At 50.9% G+C, this 8,792-nt stretch overlaps 1 protein-coding gene across 1 annotated transcript in view; it reads left to right on the top strand.

Moving 5' to 3' along the window:
- The window catches only part of LOC149449063 (uncharacterized), a 128,750-nt gene that overhangs the window by 85,927 nt on the left and 34,031 nt on the right, over positions 1-8,792 (top strand). The gene's annotated exons all lie outside the window — the stretch shown is intronic.

The raw sequence follows: 8,792 nt of genomic DNA, 5'->3' as shown, positions 1-8,792 counted from the left end.
TATGTCCTTACATTGGTGTCAGTGGAGTGGTATGTCCCTTACATTGGTGTCAGTGGAGTGGTATGTACTTACATTGGTGTCAGTGGAGTAGTATGTCCTTACATTGGTGTCAGTGGAGTAGTATATCTCTCTTACATTGGTGTCAGTGGAGTAGTATGTCCTTACATTGGTGTCAGTTGAGTAGTATGTCCCTTACATTGGAGTCAGTGGGGTAGTATGTCCCTCACATTGGTGTCAGTGGAGTAATATGTCTCTTACATCGGTATCAGTGGAGTAGTATGTCCATTACATTGGTGTCAGTGGAGTAGTATGTCCTTACATTGGTGTCAGTAGAGTAGTATGTCCCTTACATTGGTGTCAGTGGAGTAGTATGTCCCTTACATTGGTGTCAGTTGAGTAGTATGTCCCTTACATTGGTGTCAGTGGAGTAGTATTTCCTTACATTGGAGTCAGTGGAGTGGTATGTCCCTTACATTGGTGTCAGTGGAGTAGAATGCCATTACATGACATGAGTGGTGTCAGTAATCAGTGCTGTGATTATATGACTCCCCCCCCCAGTCCCGGAATCTGATCTCTCCCAGTCCCAGCCTGGAGAACGGGGTCTCTGTGTTTTCTCGGGCTGGGTTGAAATGTGGTGTCAGGTGGAGGGGGAGGGGGTGGTAAATGTAGGAGGGGGGTAGCAGCTGTCCATGGCAGAGAGGAGGACAGACAGAACAACAGCTGCACAAAGTTCCCGGATCCAGAGCCGTGCAGAACATTCACCAGCTGATAGGAGGGGAGTTCACTGACACCGAGGAGCACAGCAAATACATTGCCTTTTTACATACATTGGTGTCAGTGGAGTAGTATGTCCCTTACATTGGTGTCAGTGGAGTAGTATGTCCCTTACATTGTTGTCAGTGGAGTAGTATGTCTCTTACATTGGTGTCAGTGGAGTAGCATGTCCTTACATTGGTGTCAGTGGAGTAGTATGTCCCTTACATTGGTGTCAGTGGAGTAGTATGTCCCTTACATTGGTGTCAGTGGAGTGGTATGTCCTTACATTGGTGTCAGTGGAGTAGTATGTCCCTTACATTGGTGTCAGTGGAGTAGAATGCCATTACATTGGTGTCAGTGGAGTGGTATGTCCCTTACATTGGTGTCAGTGGAGTAGTATGTCCCTTACATTGGTGTCAGTGGAGTAGTATGTCCCTTACATTGGTGTCAGTGGAGTGGTATGTCCCTTACATTGGTGTCAGTGGATTAGTATGTCCTTACATTGGTGTCAGTGGAGTAGAATGCCACTTACATGACATGCGTGGTGTCAGTAATCAGAGCTGTGATTATATGACTTCCCTCTGCCAGTCCCGGAATCTGATCTCTCCCAGTCCCAGCCTGGAGAACGGGGTCTCTGTGTTTTCTTGGACTGGGATGAAATGTGGTGTCAGGTGGAGGGGGAGGGGGTGGTAAATGTAGGAGGGGGGTAGCAGCTGTCCATGGCAGTGAGGAGGACAGACAGAACAACAGCTGCACAAAGTTCCCGGATCCAGAGCCGTGCAGAACATTCACCAGCTGATAGGAGGGGAGATCACTGACACCGAGGAGCACAGCAAACACATTGCCTTTTTACATACATTGGTGTCAGTGGAGTAGTATGTCTCTTACATTGGTGTCAATGGAGTGGTATGTCCCTTACATTGGTGTCAGTGGAGTGGTATGTCCCTTACATTGGTGTCAGTGGAGTAGTATGTCCCTTACATTGGTGTCAGTGGAGTAGTATGTCCTTACATTGGTGTCAGTGGAGTAGTATGTCTCTTACATTGGTGTCAGTGGAGTAGTATGTCCTTACATTGGTTTCAGTGGAGTAGTATGTCCTTACATTGGTGTCAGTGGAGTAGTATATCTCTCTTACATTGGTGTCAGTGGAGTAGTATGTCCTTACATTGGTGTCAGTTGAGTAGTATGTCCCTTACATTGGAGTCAGTGGGGTAGTATGTCCCTCACATTGGTGTCAGTGGAGTAATATGTCTCTTACATCGGTATCAGTGGAGTAGTATGTCCATTACATTGGTGTCAGTGGAGTAGTATGTCCTTACATTGGTGTCAGTAGAGTAGTATGTCCCTTACATTGGTGTCAGTGGAGTAGTATGTCCCTTACATTGGTGTCAGTGGAGTAGTATGTCCCTTACATTGGTGTCAGTGGAGTAGTATGTCCCTTACATTGGTGTCAGTGGAGTAGTATGTCCCTTACATTGGTGTCAGTTGAGTAGTATGTCCCTTACATTGGTGTCAGTGGAGTAGTATTTCCTTACATTGGAGTCAGTGGAGTAGTATGTCCCTTACATTGGTGTCAGTGGAGTAGTATGTCCCTTACATTGGTGTCAGTTGAGTAGTATGTCCCTTACATTGGTGTCAGTGGAGTAGTATGTCCCTTACATTGGTGTCAGTGGAGTAGAATGCCATTACATGACATGAGTGGTGTCAGTAATCAGTGCTGTGATTATATGACTCCCCCCCCCCCCAGTCCCGGAATCTGATCTCTCCCAGTCCCAGCCTGGAGAACGGGGTCTCTGTGTTTTCTCGGGCTGGGTTGAAATGTGGTGTCAGGTGGAGGGGGAGGGGGTGGTAAATGTAGGAGGGGGGTAGCAGCTGTCCATGGCAGAGAGGAGGACAGACAGAACAACAGCTGCACAAAGTTCCCGGATCCAGAGCCGTGCAGAACATTCACCAGCTGATAGGAGGGGAGATCACTGACACCGAGGAGCACAGCAAACACATTGCCTTTTTACATACATTGGTGTCAGTGGAGTAGTATGTCCCTTACATTGGTGTCAGTGGAGTAGTATGTCTCTTACATTGGTGTCAGTGGAGTAGTATGTCCTTACATTGGTGTCAGTGGAGTAGTATGTCCCTTACATTGGTGTCAGTGGAGTAGTATGTCCCTTACATTGGTGTCAGTGGAGTGGTATGTCCTTACATTGGTGTCAGTGGAGTAGTATGTCCCTTACATTGGTGTCAGTGGAGTAGAATGCCATTACATTGGTGTCAGTGGAGTGGTATGTCCCTTACATTGGTGTCAGTGGAGTAGTATGTCCCTTACATTGGTGTCAGTGGATTAGTATGTCCTTACATTGGTGTCAGTGGAGTAGAATGCCACTTACATGACATGCGTGGTGTCAGTAATCAGAGCTGTGATTATATGACTTCCCTCTGCCAGTCCCGGAATCTGATCTCTCCCAGTCCCAGCCTGGAGAACGGGGTCTCTGTGTTTTCTTGGACTGGGATGAAATGTGGTGTCAGGTGGAGGGGGAGGGGGTGGTAAATGTAGGAGGGGGGTAGCAGCTGTCCATGGCAGAGAGGAGGACAGACAGAACAACAGCTGCACAAAGTTCCCGGATCCAGAGCCGTGCAGAACATTCACCAGCTGATAGGAGGGGAGATCACTGACACCGAGGAGCACAGCAAACACATTGCCTTTTACATCCATTATTATTATTATTATACAGGATTTATAAAGCCCCGATAGTTGGCTCAGCGCTGTACATTACAGAGGGGACAGAACATGTGACAGAACAATACCAATACAATGTGATACATGAGGGGATCGAGGGCCCTGATCCTGGGAGCTTACAATCTAGGAGGGGAGGATGGTGGTACAGGAGGAGATAGCTGTGGGGGATGGGGTGGTAGGAAGAGTGGAGGAGGTCGGCAGTTAGCAGGGGGTGGGGTTGGCTTCCCTGAAGAGATGGGTTTTCAGGGGGCGCCTAAAGGAGAGGAGAGTAGGTGATAATCTGATGGGTTGGGGTAGGGAGTTCCAGAGGATGGGTTAACAAATAATCAAAGGTCGTCCTGCGCTATAAATGGAAGTAGAACCTCTCCTTAAGCTGCCGACACTCACCAACTGACACCTAAAACAGTGTAAATGACACCAATAAATAGTGTAACTCATAATAAATACTAAATACAAATATGTGACAATTCATAGAATACAACCTGAACCAATCACAATTCATACAATAAACGTCTTCATAGCAACAGTGTAACAATATATAAGTCGTGTCATACTGCTACTAAATATCCGTGTTCCATGATGGACACGCGTGTTCACACTGCAAATACATAGAACACGTGTGTAAACATGAACTCCCGTGCTCACACACCTACTGTATAAATAATGGACATGCGTGTTCACGCTGTAAATACATAGAACACGTGTGTAAACATGAACTCCCGTGCTCACACCCCCACTGTATAAATAATGGACACGCGTGTTCACGCTGTAAATACATAGAACACGTGTGTAAACATGAACTCCCGTGCTCACACACCTACTGTATAAATAATGGACACGCGTGTTCACACTGTAAATACATAGAACACGTGTGTAAACATGAACTCCCGTGCTCACACACCTACTGTATAAATAATGGACACGCGTGTTCACACTGTAAATACATAGAACACGTGTGTAAACATGAACTCCCGTGCTCACACACTACTGTATACATAATAACGAGGTATTTATAAACCTTTCTATACATAAAGTGCTATAGAGCCAAAACAGTGCAAACAACTGTCCACTCTGTGCAACAATGATTGGGCCAAAATCTTCTCCTATTGGGGCTAGATTGCCCCCTCCCCCCAGTGACCCCTAGGGGCCAACACCCTGGATCCTTACCTCTTATGGGCCGCTTCCTTCAGTAGATCTCCTTGTGGGGCTCCTATCAGCGGTGATCAGCCAAGGTGTGTGTGAAGGACAATGGTCACCAATGTGACGGACTCTTTCCTTGCAGGAACATGCAGAGGTCCCATCTCCATAGTCCCCTTTAAATGTCGGCTTTCACAGATCTTTCTGCTCCTTCACTTCACAGCAGCAATATTTGTGTTCCAACACAGCGCAGCTTTGGGGTAGAACAATGCCAGCTTTACGTGGAAATGGTGTCCAACACAGACAGCGTGAAAGGTGTACATGGTCACAGCACTTACTGCCATCGAAATACAGCCACGCCCTAGATTTCTATATCCCGAGGATGGGAGACACCCTGGGGAAGTCCTGGAGGAGGGCGTGGGAGGAGGAGACCAGGGAACTAGAGGGGAGGAGGAGACCAGGGAACTAGAGAGAAGGAGGAGACCAGGGAACTAGAGGGGAGGAGGAGACCAGGGAACTAGAGAGAAGGAGGAGGAGACCAGGGAACTAGAGAGAAGGAGGAGACCAGGGAACTAGAGAGAAGGAGGAGACCAGAGAACTAGAGAGAAGGAGGAGACCAGGGAACTAGAAAGAAGGAGGAGACCAGGGAACTAGAGAGAATGAGGAGACCAGGGAACTAGGGAGAAGGAGGAGACCAGGGAACTAGAGAGAAGGAGGTGACCAGGGAACTAGAGGGGAGGAGGAGACCAGGGAACTAGAGGGGAGGAGGAGACCAGGGAACTAGAGAGAAGGAGGAGACCAGGGAACTAGAGAGAAGGAGGTGACCAGGGAACTAGAGGGGAGGAGGAGACCAGGGAACTAGAGGGGAGGAGGAGACCAGGGAACTAGAGAGAAGGAGGAGACCAGGGAACTAGAGAGAAGGAGGAGACCAGGGAACTAGAGGGGAGGAGGAGACCAGGGAACTAGAGAGAAGGAGGAGGAGACCAGGGAACTAGAGAGAAGGAGGAGACCAGGGAAATAGAGAGAAGGAGGAGGAGACCAGGGAACTAGAGGGGAGGAGGAGACCAGGGAACTAGAGAGAAGGAGGAGGAAACCAGGGAACTAGAGGGGAGGAGGAGACCAGGGAACTAGAGGGGAGGAGGAGACCAGGGAACTAGAGAGAAGGAGGAGACCAGGGAACTAGAGTGGAGGAGGAGACCAGAGAACTAGAGAGAAGGAGGAGACCAGGGAACTAGAGACAAGGAGGAGACCAGGTAACTAGAGGGGAGGAGGAGACCAGAGAACTAGAGAGAAGGAGGTCTTGTGAGGAGCGGAGTGTGCGTGTTGGGTGGTACTTGGATATTAGGTCAGTGATGTAGTTCGGGGCAGTATGGTGGACGGCTTTGTACGTCAGTGTTAGGATTTTGTATCTGATCCGTTGTGCAATCGGAAGCCAGTGGAGGGATTGGCAGAGGGGGGTGGAGGCCAGTGGAGGGATTGGCAGAGGGGGGTGGAGGACACTGAGTGGAGGCCAGTGGAGGGATTGGCAGAGGGGGGTGGCGGACACTGAGTGGAGGCCAGTGGAGGGATTGGCAGAGAGGGGTGGAGGACACTGAGTGGAGGCCAGTGGAGGGATTGGCAGAGGAGGGTGGAGGACACTGAGTGGAGGCCAGTGGAGGGATTGGTAGAGGGGGGTGGAGGACACTGAGTGGAGGTCAGTGGAGGGATTGGTAGAGGGGGTGGAGAACACTGAGTGGAGGCCAGTGGAGGGATTGGCAGAGGGGGTATGTGACGGGAGTGACTTTTGGGGGTGGGGGGACCTCTGTATCATCTCCCCAAATCATTATGTTTAACCCACCCTGTGCCTGTTAAGGGTTACAGGGTGTGTATGTGAATGTCTGAGTCCTGTGTGTTGTCCTTTGTCTAGGGCACATGGCTGTCCATTGTCTGTTTACCATGTGCTACCCCCCATTGTGCTGTGTCTCTCTGTCTAGTGAACTATTATGGGATGTACTGTTTGTGTATTGGTGTGGGGGTTGGTCAGTGTCCTTTGCCACATGGTTGCATCCCATTGTTCTGTGTCTAGTTGGATGGGGAGGGGTGATGAGGTGTTTCCTGCCTATACTGTAGCCCTTCCCACTGAGAGGGTGGGCTGATGATGTATGTCCTGTTCCTGGATGTGTTTCCCCGCCCTCTGTATAAAACATGTTTTGTGTAAAATAAAGAGGAGTTGGCTTCCTGTTTTAGTAGGAGCTGGGGTGTTGTGTCTATTTTCCTGAGGGATTCAAGGGTGTGGTCCGTGGATGGTGTTCGGACAGGGGAAGTTGCAGGATAACGGAATATACCCAAGTGCGGTCGGGTACCGGTTCCGTTACAGGGTAGGAGGACACTGAATGGAGGCCAGTGGAGGGATTGGCAGAGAGGGGTGGAGGACACTGAGTGGAGGCCAGTGAAGGGATTGGCAGAGGGGGGTGGCGGACACTGAGTGGAGGCCAGTGGAGGGATTGGCAGAGAGCGGTGGAGGACACTGAGTGGAGGCCAGTGGAGGGATTGGCAGAGGGGGTGGCGGACACTGAGTGGAGGCCAGTGGAGGGATTGGCAGAGAGCGGTGGAGGACACTGAGTGGAGGCCAGTGGAGGGATTGGCAGAGAGGGGTGGAGGACACTGAGTGGAGGCCAGTGGAGGGATTGGCAGAGAGGAGTGGAGGACACTGAGTGGAGGTCAGTGGAGGGATTGGCAGAGGGGGGTGGCGGAGATGGAGCGGTTGGAAAGGTGAATGAGTCTGGCAGCCGTATTCAGGATGGACTGAAGCGGGATAACCAGCGGTGAGGCAGGCCAGTGAGGAGGGAGTTGCAGTAGTCGAGTCGTGATATGATGAGGGAGTGGATGAGCTGTTTAGTGGTTTCTGGGGTTAGGAACGTGCAGATTTTGGCGATGTTGCAGAGGTGGAGTCTGCATGTTGCGGAGGTGGAGTCTGCGTGTTGTGGAGGTGGAGTCTGCACGAGTTTGTTAAAGATTGGACTTGGGGCTGGAAGGATAGGTTGGAGTCCAGAATGACACCAAGTACTCTGGCCTGCGGGGCGGGCCTGATAGTGGCATTGTTGGACGTGCTGGAGAGGATGGGGGGGGGGGGGGCGCAGGCTGGGGGGAAGACTAGGAGCTCGGTTTTGGAGAGGTTCAGTTTAAGGAAGTGGAGCGACTTCCAGTCTGATATGTCGCTCAGTAGGTGTGTGATTCGGGCAGAGACTGAGGGGGTAAGGCAAGCGGTCGAGAGATAGATTTGTGTGTTGTCGGCATAGAGGTGGTAGTTGGAGCCGTGAGAGTGTATGAGTTGGCCAAGAGAGGAGGTGTAGATTGAGAAGAGAAGGGGCCTGAGGATGGAGCCTTGAGGGACCCCAACAGAGAGGAGGAGTGAGGGGGAGGTGGTAGCATTATAGGTAACGCTGAACGAGCGTTGTGACAGGTAGGATGAGAGCCAGGAGAGAGCAGAATCTCTGAGGCTGAGGGAGTGTAGTATTTTGAGGAGGAGGGGGTGGTGGACTGTGTCGAAGGCCGCAGAGAGGTCAAGGATTAGGAGCACTGAATGGTGGCCATTAGCTTTGGTGGTTAGCAGGTCGTTGGAGAGTTTGAGTAAGGCAGTTTCGGTGGAGTGTAGGGGATGGAAGCCGGACTGTAGGGCATCGAGGAGGTTGTTGTCGTTGAGGTGAGAGCATAGGCGGGTGTAGACGAGGCGCTCGAGGAGTTTAGATGTAAATGGGAGCAGGGAGATGGGTCTGAGGTTGTTCAGGTCATTGGGGTCCAGGGAGGGCTTTTTAAGTATGGGAGTGATGTGCGCATGCTTCAGAGGGGAGGGGAATGCGCCCGAAGGGAGGGAGAGATTAAAGATGTGGGTGAGGGAGCATAGGATGGAGGGGGAGGAAGGTTGTAGGAGTTGTGAGGGGACAAGGAGTCGAGGTGGCAGGTGGTGAGGCGGGCATTAGAGAATACCTTGGTGACCTCCTTGATGGTAGTAAGCTCAAAGGAGTGGAGTGTTGAGGGGGCTTCAGTGTGAGGGATGTTGGGTGGGGTGGAGATCTGAACAGTGGTGAGGCTGAGGGAGAGCGGTGATGGGGGGGTTGCTGTGTGAGAGGGGATGGGTGGGGAGGAGGTCTGGGCAGTGGCGATGTCCCTACAAATTGCGTCAATC

The sequence above is a fragment of the Staurois parvus genome, unplaced genomic scaffold (assembly GCF_062004578.1).
Source record: "Staurois parvus isolate SC_StPar_1 unplaced genomic scaffold, SC_StPar_1.0 ptg000638l, whole genome shotgun sequence".
NCBI classification, from domain to species: domain Eukaryota; kingdom Metazoa; phylum Chordata; class Amphibia; order Anura; family Ranidae; genus Staurois; species Staurois parvus.
This window is presented reverse-complemented; position numbering and strand designations above follow the sequence as displayed.